The sequence below is a fragment of the Somniosus microcephalus genome, chromosome 3 (assembly GCF_052327205.1).
Source record: "Somniosus microcephalus isolate GS21.2 chromosome 3, FLI_Smic_1.0, whole genome shotgun sequence".
NCBI classification, from domain to species: Eukaryota; Metazoa; Chordata; class Chondrichthyes; order Squaliformes; family Somniosidae; genus Somniosus; species Somniosus microcephalus.
The window spans coordinates 247,510,531-247,526,766 of NC_140989.1; positions in this window are offsets into that span (position 1 = coordinate 247,510,531).

The window sequence follows — 16,236 nt, forward strand, 5'->3', positions numbered from 1 at the left end:
ATGCAGGGAGGATGTTTCCCCAGGCTGGGGGATCTCGAACGAGGGGTCACAGTCTCAAGATACGGGGTAGGACATTTACGACTGAGGTGAGGAGAAATTTCTTCACTCAGAGGGTGGTGAACCTGTGGAATTCTCTACCACAGAAGGCTATGGAGACCAAGTCACTGAATATATTTAAGAAGGAGATAGATAGATTTCTAGACACAAAAGACATCAAGGGGTATGGGGAAAGAGCAGGAATATGGTATTGAGATCGAGGATCAGCCATGATCATATTGAATGGCGGAGCAGGCTCGAAGGGCCGAATGGCCGACTGCTGCTCCTAGTTTTCTATGTTTCTATGTCCACTTACATTACAATGGAAGCAAAGGGGAATTTATGCTGTCTCATCTCCGCAGGTTAAAACAATTGAAATTGACACCTAAAGGGGGTTTGTCTTACAGGACACAGGAAGGCATGGTCATGTGGTATGAGTCTTTTAAAGAGACAGAAGATCTTCTGAATTTCCCAGCTACAATACTTGCCTTGTCCATAGTATGTGGAGTACACCTACATTTAATAACAAAATGCAGATTATTAGGCCTACAGGTGAGTAATCCAGCTTTATGTGATGATAATTTCAGGTGATTTTTACGAAACCAAAAGGAGCTACAAAACAAGTTTAAAATCCAAGATATTTTTTGAGAATCTTGTGAAATATGACACTCAAATCTTAAAGTGAATACATTTTTGTTTGAAAACTAAATGTGTTACGTTGTTTTGGTCATTTCCACTGATTCAAGTGTGACATGAGGAAAAATAATCAATTGTAATTCTGTGATAACAAAGTCCTTTAAGCAAGCTAGCTAATAAAAATTTATAGTTGCCTGTCAGCACCTAAAAGAGAAAGCCAGGTTAGTTTTGGGTGGGTCCCTTCATGAGAATTTAGGCTAATCTCGCTTTCTCTTGCAGATGCAAATCAACTTGCTGTGGATTTTGGTGTTTTTAAAAAATAAAATTTTGTTCACATTTCCAACATCAAGGCCTAGAAATTCAGTGCCCTTAGCGCCGATTTTGCGGCGCTAGAGGGCCTAGCGCTGCAATTGGCGCCGGCGCCGAAATTGCCTGGGGCCCTTCCGCCGCGGTAGACCGGTAGCGCTGCGCCGGCACCGATGACGTCATCGGTGTGCGCAGCGTCCCGGTTGCCATGCCGACGGGCCCCAGCGCCGAAATTCAGTTGCGGCCGCCTCGCCCGTGGCAGCCGCAACTAAGACTCTGGCAACAGAGTCTTACATGACTTTGCGCCGGCGCATTAAAGGCCCCGCGGCGGCCGGCCGCTTTCCCGCCGGCCGCCTGGCCGCAGCTCCCTCCCCGGACTTCCCCCCCCCCCCCCCCCGAACAGAAGCAAGCCCGGCACTTGTCCGAGGTGCCGGGCTCATTTTTAAAAAGATTTTCGCGGGCCGCGGCCGGGTACAGGCAGCTCCTCCTTAAGGGAAGGAGGAGGCCTGCACTTCCCGAACCTGCCGCACCGCAGCGGGCGCCGCAGCGCCGGAATAGCGCCGATATTCAGCGCATCGCGCCAGTTTTCAGGCGCAAACAGCTCTCAGCAGCGCCGGCAGCCGTTTGGGCGCAGAACTATTGAATTTTTGGCCCGCCCAGCGCGACTTAGCTCCGGCACTAACTTCCGGCGCTAAAGCCGTCGCTGCACCAAAACCCAATTTCTAGGCCCAAGTCTCCAGAGACTTGAGCACAAAGTCTATCGTGGCCCTAGAAATAGTAGATGCATTGCTGGTCATCTTCCAAAATTTGATAGACTCTGGAACAGTTCCCATGGATTGGAGGGTAGCCACTATTCAAAAAAGGTGGTAGAGAGAAAACGGGGAATTATAGACCGGTAAGCCTGACATCGGTAGTGGGGAAAATGCTAGAGTCCATTATAAAAGATGTAGTAGCAGAGCACTTGGAAAACAGTGACAGGATCGGACAAAGTCAACATGGATTTACAAAAGGTAAATCGTGCTTGACTAATCTACTGGAATTTTTTGAGGATGTAACTGGTAGAATAGATAAGGGAGAACCAGTGGATGTGGTGTATTTGGGCTTTCAGAAGGCTTTCGATAAGGTCCCGCATAAGAGATTAGCGTGTAAAGTTAAGGCACATGGGATTGGGGGCAAGGTACTGATTTGGATAAAGAACTGGTTGGCAGACAGGAAGCAAAGAGTTGGAATAAACGGCTCTTTTTCCGAGTGGCAGGAAGTGACTAGTGGGGTACCTCAGGGATCGGTCCTAGGACCCCAGCTATTCACAATATATATTAATGATCTAGACGAGGGAACTAGATGTAATATCTCCAAGTTTGCAGCGGACACAAAACTGGGTGGGCGTGTGTGCTGTGAGGAAGATGCCGAGAAACTCCAGTATGATTTGGACAGGTTGGGTGATTGGGCAGAAGCATGGCAGATGCAGTATAATGTGGATAAATGCGAGGTTATCCACTTTGGCGGCAAAAACAGGAAGGCAGATTATTATCTGAACAGCAATTGATTGGGAGAAGGGGAAGTGCAACGAGACCTGGGTGTACTTGTGCACCAGTCGCTGAAGGTAAGCATGCAGGTGCAGCAGGCGGTTAAGAAGGCAAATGGTATCTTGGCCTTCATAGCGAGAGGATTTGAGTACAAGAACAAGGATGTCTTGCTGCAGTTGTACAGGGCCTTGGTGAGACCACACCTTGAGTATTGTGTGCAGTTTTTGTCGCCTTATCTGAGGAAGGATGTTCTTGCCACGGAGGGAGTGCAGCAAAGATTCACCAGACTGATACCTGGGATGGCAGGAATGATGTATGAGGAGAGATTGGGTCAATTGGGCTTATACTCACTGGAGTTTAGAAGAATGAGAGGGGATCTCATTGAAACTTATAAAATTCTAACAGGACTGGACAGACTGGATGCAGGTAGGATGTTCCCGATGGCCGGGGAGTCCAGAACCAGGGGTCACAGTCTAAGGATAAGGAGTAAGCCATTTAGGACAGAGATGAGGAGGAATTTCTTCTCCCAGAGAGTGGTGAACCTGTAGAATTCTCTACCACAGAAGACAGTGGAGGCCAATTCATTAAATATATTCAAGAAGGAGTTAGATATATTTCTTAAGGCTAAAGGGATCAAGGGATATGGGGAGAAAGCAGGGACAGGGTACTGAATTTGGATGATCAGCCGTGATCTCATTGAATGGCGGAGCAGGCTCGAGGGGCCGAATGGCCTACTCCTGCTCCTATCTTCTATGTTTCTATGTTTCTAGGCTGACACTCCAGTGCAGTACTGAGGGCATGCTGCACTGTCGGAGGTGCTGTCTTATAGATGAGACATTAATCCGAGGCCCTATCTGCCCTCTCAGGTGGTTGTAAAGGATTCCGCAGCACTATTTTTTGAAGAAGAGCAGGGGAGTTATCCCCATTGTCCTGGCCAATATTTATCCCTCAATCAACATCACTAGAAAAAAACAGATGATCTGGTCAATTATCACATTGCTGTTTTAGGGAGCTTGCTGTGCACAAACTGGCTGCTGTGTTTCCCACATTAGAACAGTGACTACACCTCAAATGTACTTAATTGGCTGTAAAGCACTTTGGGATGTCCTGAGGTCGTGAAAGGCGTTATATAAATGCAAGTCTTTCGTTCTTTCTTTAACATTTGAAGTTTTGCTTATTATCAGTCTACTTTTTCTTAATTACCTACTTGCTGGAACTTGTCCTAAACCCAGCTTTACTTAAAGCTAGCCTGCTCCTCTTCAAGCAAGTCTGCAGCTCTTAAAACTGAGCTGCGTTGTCCAGATAGAATTTTTTTTAAATTGCTTCAGCACTAGGCAGTCTGCACCTCTTAAAGGTGAGCTGCCTTCTGCTGATCAAAAATGGTTAAAGTGCTTGAGCGCTAATTCAAATGGCTCAACAGGCCAGGGAACGGGTACCCAGAGTCTCGGATGCAGCACTCAAGCTTTGTGCAGGGTGTCAACACTGGAAGAAAGGCCTCTACCCACAGGGGGCCAGGAGGCCCTCCAGATAGAAGGATGCGGGATCAGATTGCCGAGGCAGTCACTGCCAGCAGTGTTGTCCCAGGACCTGGCTCCAGTGCCCAAACAAGTTTCATGACCGCAGACAAGTGGTGAAGGTCAGTGAATGCATCTGCAAAAGCTGTCTCCTACCAACTGCACCACTAGCCTCGCACACTGCTCAACGCATGACTTCGTCCTCACCCATCACTCACCTACCAGCAATCTCTACCAAACACGAGGCACACTTCACATTCCTAGCTTCACCTCACCCCCTTGGAGGAGATGGTGCTGGTCATTCTTGGCAGGGGTATGGCTGAGCCTTTAGCCATCGGCGGGGCTGGAAGAATACAAGATGCCGGTATCCTCATATGTTATCTTCCTTCTCACATCCCACATCCCCCTCATCCCACAATCTCTTCTGATTTACAATCTGCACATGGTGTAAGCGTGCACCTCTTGCTATCCTGCCCTCCCCTCACCCCTGTGCCTTCTTCATTTCAGACACACAAGAAATCTAGCCTACTCAGCCAGTGGTTGACCGAGAAGAGGGAGAGGAGAGTGAAGAAGAAGAAGCACCATCACTTGATTCAACACTCCCAGAGACCAGCTCCTCAAGGTCAGCCAGCAAGGCCATTTGCAGTGCCCCCCACTGAAAGTCAGCAGCCTTCCACCAGCCATGCTGGAGCCACTGGGGGTAGCACTGCGTGACATCACTAGGATAGGCAAAGGTGATGCAAGACACTCACTAAGGGAATGCACAAGGGTGATTAGTTGATTTTTTGATGTAATGTTGGATGCATATATTGATAAAGTTGGATTGGAAAGTTTGTTTTGTGGTGGCTTTTATTTCAGCATTGTGGTCAAGAGGACACAGTGATGGTCAGTAACAGAGGGAAGATAAGGTGTGGGACTAATGTTGAAAGGGAAATTGGGTCACTGGTACTGCAAGCAGATGATTCAAGATATCCCGGCCAGAAAGGAGCTGTCTGGGTTGCCTCCTTCCTTCCGCTTCCTTCTCTTCTGCTTTTTCTTCTTCTGCTTCCTCCTCTTCCTTTTCCTCCTTCCTCTGCGAACAGCTTGACCCCTTTGCTACCTCTGCTCCCTCTCCATGTGATGCTGCAGCCCAAGGGGGACTGCAGCTAGAGCCCCCAGGACTGGGAGCAAGTGGTGTTTTCAGAGGCCTTCCTTTAAGAGCCAAAGCCTTGCAAACGTCAAGCAGCACTCCCTGCACACCTTAACAACTTATTAAATGTATTGCACCGAGCCACTACTCCAATAAAATGTAAAGAAACCAGTAAAAAAGTAATCATCTAAGCTTGCCTGAAAGTTGTGTGTGTCCCTTTAAGAAGCGCTGGCAGTGGTTCCGTTGTACTGCTGCACATACGTTCTTCCGTGCGTGGTTTGGAGAGGGCGTTATTAAGTTCGATGACATCCAAAATCCTAGATTGTGCGTCAATTCAGGCGTTGCACGCTGATTGAAGTCACGATCTGGATCATTTAAATATGGGAAGTGAGCGCAGGCAACAGCAACGCTGCCAGCCTACCCGAAATGGCGGTCGCTGCTTTCCACGCCGGAAGGAAGGCGGCTGCCATTTTTCCTTCCAAACCAGCCTTAACGGCCGGCGCTAACGGCTGCAATTTCCCGGCCAGTGTATTTTCCTTCACCTCATACTGAAATAAAGCCATGACCAAACCCGTTGTCAAAGTGAAACTTTCCACTTCACAATATTCAAAATAAACTGGTGACATTCTGTAAAGGAATAGCCATATTCCAAGAGATACGCCATCCTATGAATGGAATTTTGACTTTAATTAAAACATGACAAACTGGGTTTAAAAACCTAAAAGCCTCAATGACACAGGCTGTAAACAGAATACAGGCTTTTGAGATAAGATGAGTTGTTAGCACAAAGCTGTAAACACCATACAAGCTTTTGAGATAATATTGGTTGTTGACACTGAAACAATGGCTCTATTGAAGAAGGTTGGAGCTTCCAGAAAGTCTGAGCTTTGGAAGGAACACAATAAGATTTACCCAGTTAAATTGTTTTAAACAACACTTTGTAAACAGGCACATGAAAGAGCACAATGGTATAATGTTAAGGTGTTATAAACCAACATGTCAAGAAACAGAAACAAAGAACATTAAAGAACCATATGCCTTCATAAATATGACATCAAATGAAAGAGAGGAGACATAAGTCTGTAATACAACCAATTGAGGTAGCTAGGAAGACAATTAAGTACTCGGTTGAAGTGTTTTTAATTTACATGTTGTAAAAAGATACAATCAGAAGACTTTGTAGACATGACATCAATAGATGCACCAAGCAATCACATGGTTTTTGTATTGAACTTGGAACACATAGGAGACGCGAAGTCTGCTTACAACCAGCTAAGGTGATTTAAGAATTGTATAGAAGATCTTCGTAAAAATGGCATCAACCGTTTTTTTATGATAAGTTTTGAACACCTACACAGCAGACAGAATTCTGCAAGCTAACAGATGAATTGACAGTAAGAAGAGAAAGAAGTCAACAGAAAGATGACTAGAGATAATTAGCTTACATCAGCAGACAACTTCAAAGGATATACCACTTAAAAAAGGGTATAAAATATAGAACTTTCAAATAGGAAGACAGAAGTTGCTGGAAGGGGCAAGCGATTCTCAGCTTCAGAGAACCACTCTGTAAGCCTACAACTCTTTGAGTCTTGGGTAAACAAGGTATTTTGATTTTAGTGGATATCCTGGATTAAGAATAAGAAGTAGAAATGTAAAAAAATGTAACGAAGTTAAGATTTGAGAATAAGGATCTCTGAGAATAAGAATTGTAAGCTATTTGTATTTTGAACTGTTAATGTTGCGACTGAATCACCAGCTGTTAACTACATGTCGGTTCTTTAATAAAACTATATATTTTTAGAATTGTCTCACAGAGTACTTCTGTATCAGACTCGCGAACTCAATCTCAGTACACTCTTTGGTGAGGAGTTGCAGAATTCTGGGGGAGTATTCCGGACCCTCATAATATCTGGAAGGTTACAGCCTAGTTAAACTTATTAAAAGTGCTATCTGGAGGATGGTAACATCTTCAAGTTGTTCCTTTCCTTTAGGGAGAGATAGTCTGGACCTTTAGACCCAATTAAGCATCTTATAGGATTCGGCTATCTCTAACTTTAGTTGAAGGGGAACGTCTGGGGAATACGTCTGATCCGGGGTAGCCCGAAAAGGGCTAGGACTAGTAATTATCCCTTCAGTTGGCACCCAACATGTGTGTTAACGAGTTGATACAGAACCTATGCTTATATTTATATCTGTATCATCTTGTAGATTGTTAAGTATAGAAGGAGTGTTTTACTGACAGTGGTATTAAGACCCAGATTTAAGTCTCTAGAGATGACAAGACCCTGATCAGGCCTTGTAGAACTTAAATCAGAACTCCCTCAATATACCACTGAGGTCTAGAAATTTCTTATAAAGTTCATATTAAATCCTAACCGAGGTTAGGTCCTGACGAAATGGCAAGCCCTGTCGGAATTGGCCAAGTCTTTTTATTAGGAAATTCAAACGATTGCTTTATTAGGGGAAATAATCCTATCCCTGTACCTCCACAAAACCAAATGATAATTTTTGAAATAGAAGGCTTTGATGTCGACGGAGCTGTTAGAACTCATGGCACGATTAATGTTGATCAGGGGATACAGAATAACCTGTGGGATAATCAAACAAATACTCCAAATCCACTAAATTCCTTAATGATAAGGTGAACACCTGCATAATTGGGAGGCCTAATGAATGGTGGTGGCAACCATGGCCGAATAGCAGGACCCGGAGCAGCCTATGCTCTTGGGGGCCATGGATTCCGGTTAAGGTGGCAAGTTCATAATGAAATAAATGTCCAGAATCTTCAAGAAAACAATAGACAGCTTAGAATCCATTATAATCAATGCTGACAGGCACTAGCTCAATCTTATCTAAATGCTGGAGGTGCAATGATTAATGGTCCAGTAAGCCAACCCCAGCAACCACAAATTGCACCCCCAGGTCAAGTAAACCTGAGCTCTATCTACACAATGTGTGGTAGACCGGGAAACACCAGCCAGGAAAAAACTTGCTGGATTCTAACTAACTTTGATAAATTGGAAACCTGTTGCCAAGATTGGAATGCCCAACACCTGAGGCAACTACTGCAAATGATACTAAGTTCAGACTTAATTCCCCCATTAAACCAATGCAACAACTGGGTTCAAATATACGCTTATGTTCTCACGGCAATTCAGGGAGGGCATGTAATGGTTTCCATCAAGGAAATACTCACTAATACAGCCACAACTAAAGGGCTGGTAGCTGCCTACAGAATAGGCAAAGTACTTACACAGGATAACTGGGACATTGTCTACGGTTGCCTGGCCAATCAATACCAAAATACAGCCCTCAAACGTGCCTGTGAGGGTGCTCTAAATGATTATCGAGATAACCAACAAAGATGGGATAATGTCAATCGCACTATCCAATTAAATCATGACCTCTTAGGTCTACCCCAAACTAAACCTATAATGAGATCAGAACTAGGGATAAAAAAACTGGAGAAGGTACCTTTGGTACTCTGAAAGAAGGACTGTATAGACCCAAGTCTCAAGTCCACGCCGCCCAGACACAAACTCATGGCTCGGGACCCCCAAGAGGGTATTCCAGAAGGTTTACGCCCCCAACTCGCCCACAATACGAGAAATATTTCTCCCCAGAAAGATGGGATAGACGAGGGGCTAGACCTCGAAAGGAAAGCGAAGGACAGTGGACTCCCTATGGGGACAGCTTTTACACTGGCCAAAACTATCAGAGAGCCATGGGAGGGTACTGAGAAAACTAAAATTGGGATCAGAAAGATTCCCAGCAGAACCAACGTCCACCCCAACAGGAGGATCATCAAGATAATAAACAGTCCGACAAACCCCCTCAGGGATCTGGAAAACATGATACCCCCAAGAGGGAGGTGTTGTGTCTGTGTGTTGATAGAGACACTGAAGACAGGAGTTGGTTTGATAGGTGTTTACTAAACAAAGTCTGGAGGGGAACTAACGGATACAACACAATACTCAGGCTTATATAGCCCGAGTGGCCATTACCGGCATTACAGTACACATGGGGCTCTTAAAGGCACATACACTACAGGAGGAACAAAAATCAGTTAAAATAATTAAAGACAAAGCAGCAAATGAAACTCAGCATCCTGAGGATGAACAATCCCAGGATTGAAGGCCTGGCACCCAGCCAGGGCCTCTTTAATTCCTCTATGCCTTGGCAACCTTGCCCACAATCACACAAGTGAAGGCCCTGTTTGATACGGGAGCTGATTACACTGTAATAGATCCTGCCATTATAAAAACTAAGTGGACAGAATTGGGGAGCCCAATGTGTAAAAAGTCATTAGGAGAATTCACACAAGGCAAAACCAAAATAATTAATTTTTATAAAATACCTATTACTATATATGGAATCACGGTGACCCTAGATGTAGGACTGGTACCACAATTGGCCTTTTCCCTCATTATAGGACAACCAGACATGAAACATTACCTTAAAATTTCAACCAGACCTGTAGAAGCATCCACAGACCAGGATGACAGGGAAAAACGTGTATGAACACAGTTTGATCGAACTTGCCTAGAGGGGGGAGGCAAAGACCTCCTCGAACAACTCATTATCTACAACGTCATCCAAATCAATGTGGAAAGATAGAGCATCTCCCCATCATGGAGGATGATGATACGGAGGAGGGAATCAGACAAATACCTATGAGACCACTTACAGAATACCATCAAGTTATTTACTGTGATGGATCGTCAATGATGATTAAAAAAGGGACATCCCAACAATCCTCAGCTGGGATGGGGATAGTAGTAGGGACTTTTCGAGATTCCTATTCTTTTTATCCAGAAGAATTACTGTCTATACCCCTTGGCCATAAGACAGCGCAATATGCTGAAGCCGCAGCATTATGGTATGCTTTAGAAAAGGCAGACCTTATTAAACCCACACTAATCTGCATAAAAGAGGATATAACCAAGATCTAGTTTTCTGGGAACAAACAAATTTTACTAATCAGAAGGGTAAACCCATAAAACATAAGTCATTGTGGGAAAATATTCTCCGTTCCAGAAGGGAGAAACAGAATTGTCAGGTGATTCATGTAAACGGGCATACCACTGGGACAGTACACTCAAAAGGAAACAGCCTTGCAGACGAACAAGCGAAACGTTCAGTCTGCATGACACCCCCTCGAGAGGGGCCTGCCAATGTTAGTGTAATCACTAGGGCAGAACGGGCAGCTAATCAGGATGAGGAACTGATTCAGCTATTAGACCCAACAAAAGAGAATCCACCAGGATATCCACCAAAGTACTTTTACTCGGAAACCCCTATGGGTTTTGTGCTAGTTAAGTTGCCCAAGGGAAACCGAGAAGTATCCCCGAGACACAAACGAGAACAGCATGTAAAAGAAGCTCACGAGGGCATAAGTCAAGCATGTTGTTGTGCCAGAACAACATTCTGCAAATTGACCTCCTTATATTGGTGGCCAGGCATTTAACAGAAGCGAATGAAGCTCAGCCTCCAAGAAAGTTCATGTGTCGCCGCTGAGTGGCTGATCTCCTGAGCCTTTTCTGTACATTTCTTCAAAGATATTTCCTGGAAATGTGTCATTCAGAGGTACGGACTGTGGTTGCTTTGGAGGAACTTTACCTCCTGCTACCATTTGCTAAATGACTGCAAGTTTTGAATCAATGACGTGAAACAATGGTACTGCACCCTTCCAGTATCTATTTTGGGGAACCTTCCGTTGCTATGTGAAAAGCACAACAAACCACAGCCCCAAGATGCCATGTGCCTGAGATGTATGTCAGTTATATATGCACCTCGGGCATGCAGCCACATTCTCAGTGATATAGGCATTTGTGTGAGGGTGCATCATTTATCAGAACAAAGCAATATCATTTGTGACAGGAAATGGAAACAAACCAGCCAGTGGTTAACGAACCTTTTTTTATCAAAGGTCCAAAACCTGAACCAAGCTTTGATGATGTACCCAAAAGTACTGAAAAGTTTAATGCAAAAAGCAAAATACCTCGGATGTTGGGAAATCTGAAATGAAAACAGAAAATGCTGGGAACACTCAGCAGGTCAGGCAGCATCTGTGGAGAGAGGAACAAAGGACTGTGACATTTCATCAGAACTGGAAGATGCTGGCGATGACATCTCTAACATCTTCCCGTTCTGATGAAAGTTCATCGACCAGAAAGGTTAACCCCAGTTTAATGCCTCTGTCCAAACAGGCCATTTTATCATATTGTCAAAAAAAGATTGATTCAGAAATAGTTTCTCTTATTTACATGTTTTTTCAGCTTCTTTCACAGACAATCAAAACTTTATTCCCCCCAAAAAGTGCAATAATTTAACTAAACATAATTTGCAAGAAAAGTAAGTGATGAAAAACAAAGACTGTACTCTGTCTAAGATCACGAGATTGAGTGACTGAGGTGTTTTAACTTGGAGTCGTTTTTTTTAAAGAAAAGGATAATAACGTAGTGATGAGTTTCAACATTGCAATAAATGCAGCAGAAATTTTAAAATATATAATTTTAGGATGTGGCCTTGTCCTTTCACCTCCTGAGGATTAAATTCACAGCAGTCCTGACTGGTGGGATAAACTTTGCTTTACATTCTTGGCTGCAAGGTTGACATGTGAAATGATTTGCAGCAGTTCCTAATGGAAGTGCAATCTTGCCTATAATTCATCGCCAAATTGCCAGTCTCCCTCAAAGAGGTTACAAGGACAGCTGCTGTGGGAAATGATAATTATTCACTGGTGTTGTTGGAATGTTCTTCTGAGATTGAGAGTTTAGGCATGTAATTGGGGGAAGGGGGAGGGAGGGCAGAATAGAAGGAGCCTTCTCTGTGTCTGATTATGTTGTACCTGACCTGCGAGTGCTTGCTATGGAGACTGGGCGCCTAGAATAGGTAGGTGCCTCAGTATCAAAAGCTGACTTAATTCACCTTGATGATCACAAAATTATCTGCCCTTCTCCACGATTTGAGCACTGCGCAGGAATATCGCTCAATGCCTTTATGTGACATTACTTTGCCTACTACTTTAACAGATATTAACCCCTGTAAAACAAATTAACCCATCTAAATAAATGGAGAGAGCACACACTCCAAAACAAGCCATGGAGACTTTACTGTGTGATTTTCCTGGTATTTTGGGCTTGGAGGATCTTAAGTATGGTGATGCTTTTCCACAAATTTCAGACACATGGCGAATGGAAAAATCTGATGTGGACAGCAGTCCCAAAGCATAGACCACAGCATCAGGAGACTTGAGCTGCAATCATCCCTCCTATGTGAAATCATGAAAACAAATTGACGTAGCCAAAGCAAATCATATTCCATTTCAGGAAAGGAGGCAGCAGGACTTGGAAATATATCGTCTTTTCCGACATTGTCGCTGGGTTAAAATCCTGGAACTCCCTCCCTAACAGCACTGTGGGAGTATCTTTACCGCACGGACTGCAGCAGTTGAAGGATAAGGCCCACCACCACCTAAGGATGGGCAATAAGTGCCGGCTTTGCCAGCGACGCCCACATCCCAAGACTGAATAATAAAAATTAAAGTAGAAACCTGATGCCTGGTTTATTTCTGATGGTTTATTTATTGTTGGACTGCTTTCTCACACATGCATCCATCAGTGAATTGAGGTGCAGCATGTGACACAATTAACCTTTGAACCAAATACAAACATCTTTTGAACTGTGAAAAAATGTACATAGAAAACTGGTGCTTCAGCCAAAGCAACTTATGAATTGCTGCAGCAACTGATATTAAGTTAACACGTTATTATGTATAGATTTTCATTTTTACCACAGACAACTTTGAAATGTCATCAGAAATGGCAACCAACAAGTATGAAACCTTTAAAATGTCGCTGGAAACAGAAAGTAGCCTTGTTCCATCACTGTAAACCATTTGCCTTGTCGGTTAAAAATGTCTTCTGTGTTGGTCATCCTGGGTCTGCTCGTTATTCTTTGAAGGCTTCCCTTCTGTTGCTTTTCTCTCATGGGTGATATCTTGGGTGGTGTTGGTTTGGGGGGGGACGGGGTGGGCGGTTGTATCACGTAGGCCTTCTGGAAGGGACTGCAGACTACCTGGCACATTGCCTAGATCACCCACTTTTATTGGCAAGTGCCTCATAGGAGTTTTACCAATGTTTCTTGTAAGGTGGGCAGCATTTTTGCAGTTAACACCAAGGCTTGTGCAATTTGAATCACTGCTCTTTGTATTATGCTTAATTCCTGTACCCTAGGGTATTGTTGTACCCTGTGCGCAATGTCGGAAATTTAGGGATTCTTGATTTCCCACCGATGTCCATTGTGGTGGGTAATAGAGGTTCCACTATTTAAGGGAAAGTTTGAATGGAGAAGAGAGTGATGTAGTTGGAGTCTCACAAGGCAGGATACCAAGGGACAGGACCTGAAGGGCAACACTGTCACACAGGGAGAGAACAAATACAAGAAAGGTCAAGCTACCATGTCCAACGCACCTTACAACAGGTGGCTAGAGCATAGTATTAATTGAGGCCGAGGAACAGGGCAACTTTCCATACTCTCAACTGGACGATAAACCACTGAGATATTTACGAAAATCCTGTGAGCAAATACTCTGTTGAGCACGTTATCATTGAATGGATCTTTCTAGGGCAGCGATGTGAAATCAAAAGTTTGAAGCATGTGAAACTGGCAGACGGAATCCCCACGCTTAACCAATCAGGAGTTGCATTGCAAAGGTACGACACGGGGATTTCCCTCACTAAATGTATTGCAATAGTGATTGGAGGAGTGACTTGTACAAATGAACACACACGTAATGGTATTGCCTTGCTGTGAATATAGTGGAATAATATATGATGGCACGCCGTCTAGATTTTTTTCTCTCATCCGGTGAAAGATAAGTTCAGGTAAGCGAATTAGAAGAACCATTTCCATTACTCGGCAAATTACATTCTGAGATCAAATGAAAAACATAAGCTATGAAAATAGTGGAACTATCTGAAAGTGCTGATGTCTTCCTACTGTAGGCTTTGTTCTTTTTGTAACCTGAAAATGAAAGCTGTTATTTTCAGCTATTGATTATCTCAGCATTTGGGTAAAATTATGAGCGCTAAAAATATGTTGTCACTTTGGATACTGGCCAGCAGAATGTCAGTGCCAGAGCCCCATTGCAGAGCCAGGCGCAATGCTCATCTGCTGAAGATACATTGTGCACACTACAGCACTGAAGTAGTATTCAAATTAGGATGGGTGACACTGCATGACTTGTCTTTTTAAATCCTTTAAGTATTGTCAATTTTATCTTGACTCTCATATTTCTTTCAAATCTGTTTTATTTTCATTGTTATTGTGTCCTGACCAATATTTACCTCTCAACCAACATCACTAAAAAAACAGATGATCTGGTCATTATCACATTGCTGTTTGTGGGAGCTTGCTGTGCACAAATTGGCTGCTGTGTTTCCTACATTACAACAGTAATTCCACTTTAAAAGTACTTCATTGGCTGTAAAGCGATTTAGGATGTCCTGAGGTCGTGATAGGCACAATATAAATGCAAGTTCTTTCTTTCTTTCTTTTTCTTTCTTTCTTTCTTTCTTTCTTTCTTTCTTTCTTTCTTTCTTTCTTTCTTTCTTTCTCGTTGTAACACAGCATTTTATTTATTTTATTTTGATTCGTTTATGGGATGTGGGCGTCGCTGGCAAGGCCGGCATTTATTGCCCATCCCTAATTGCCCTCAAGAAGGTGGTGGTGAGCCGCCTTCTTGAACTGCTGCAGTCTTATTATTGTGTTTCGTAGTGATTTGTTACAACTGAGTGACTTGCTAGGCCATTTCGGAGGGCAGTTAAGAGTCAACCACATTGCTGTGGGTCTGGAGTCACATATAGGCCAGACCAGGTAAGGACGGCAGATTTCCTTCGCTAAAAGACATTAGTGAACCAGATGGGTTTTTACGACAATCCGATAGTTTCATGGTCACCATTACTGATACTAGCTTTTTATTCCAGATTTATTCAATCAATTGAATTTTATGCGCTACTATTTGTTGATCTCCTGCTCCATTGTTCGTGGGTAGACTTGGACTGGGAGCTTGGTTTCCAATTCTTACCCTCCTCCCGCAGCAGCCTAAACATGACAGTGGCTTGACCATCACTTTATTGTGCAGTATTAACTGGAGTAATGTATCCCATGGTTTAATATGAATTAAAATTATTACACACCTTAGTGATACTGAAAGATACAGGCCTCACAGGTAGAATATTTCCATACAAACATACAAAAATGACAGGTAGGAAAAGACCAGCTGGTCCATCAAGCCTGCCTCAGACTCATGATGGCTGGAGCATCATGACCAGACACTTCCTACTGTCCATCGCCTTCCCCGCAGCAATGTAATCTCCTGGGAGGGGTGAAAAATCAGAAAAAAAACCAGGGCCAATAATTTATCATGCTGTTAAACGTGCTTAAGATTTAAATAACTATGCTATTCCTCAAAACCTTCCTCTCAGTTGTTTCCATTATATGACATACATTCCCCTAACTACCAGCATGGATTTTAAGTGACTTGGTTTCTGCCGGGCACGTAGGGTTAAATTCGCTCGCCCCCTGATCTGTGCTAAATTAGCTGATCGCAGCTAGCAAACAATTGGCCTTTTACCTCTTGACTAAGGAGGGGGAAAAATATCATCCACGCGTCCCCATTCCCGATTGCTATTCAGTAGCCCCAGCCGTGTAGTGCACGTGGATGAATGTGCGGTAAGAGTAGGAGCAAGCTCAGATGTGATGCCCTCCTTGATTTAATAGTCTGCTAGTTTGAGCTCAGACATGAAGAACGGCGAGTTGGGTGAGGTACAGGAAGCGCTTCGAGAGAGGAGAAAAGAAAGAAAAATGGCACCAACACCTTAGAAGGTACAGGTAGACTATCCTTTATCCGAACTTCCGAAAACCGAAAACCTCTAAAAACCGAAAGTTTTTTTGTTCAGCGTAAGTCGTGCGCACGACATGACCAGAGTGGCGCACGACTTACGCTGAGCAGGGCAGAGGGTCACAGAGTTCCCTCCTGGGTAGGAGATTGCAGGCCGAGCCGGGCAGTGTGAAGGAGGTACCG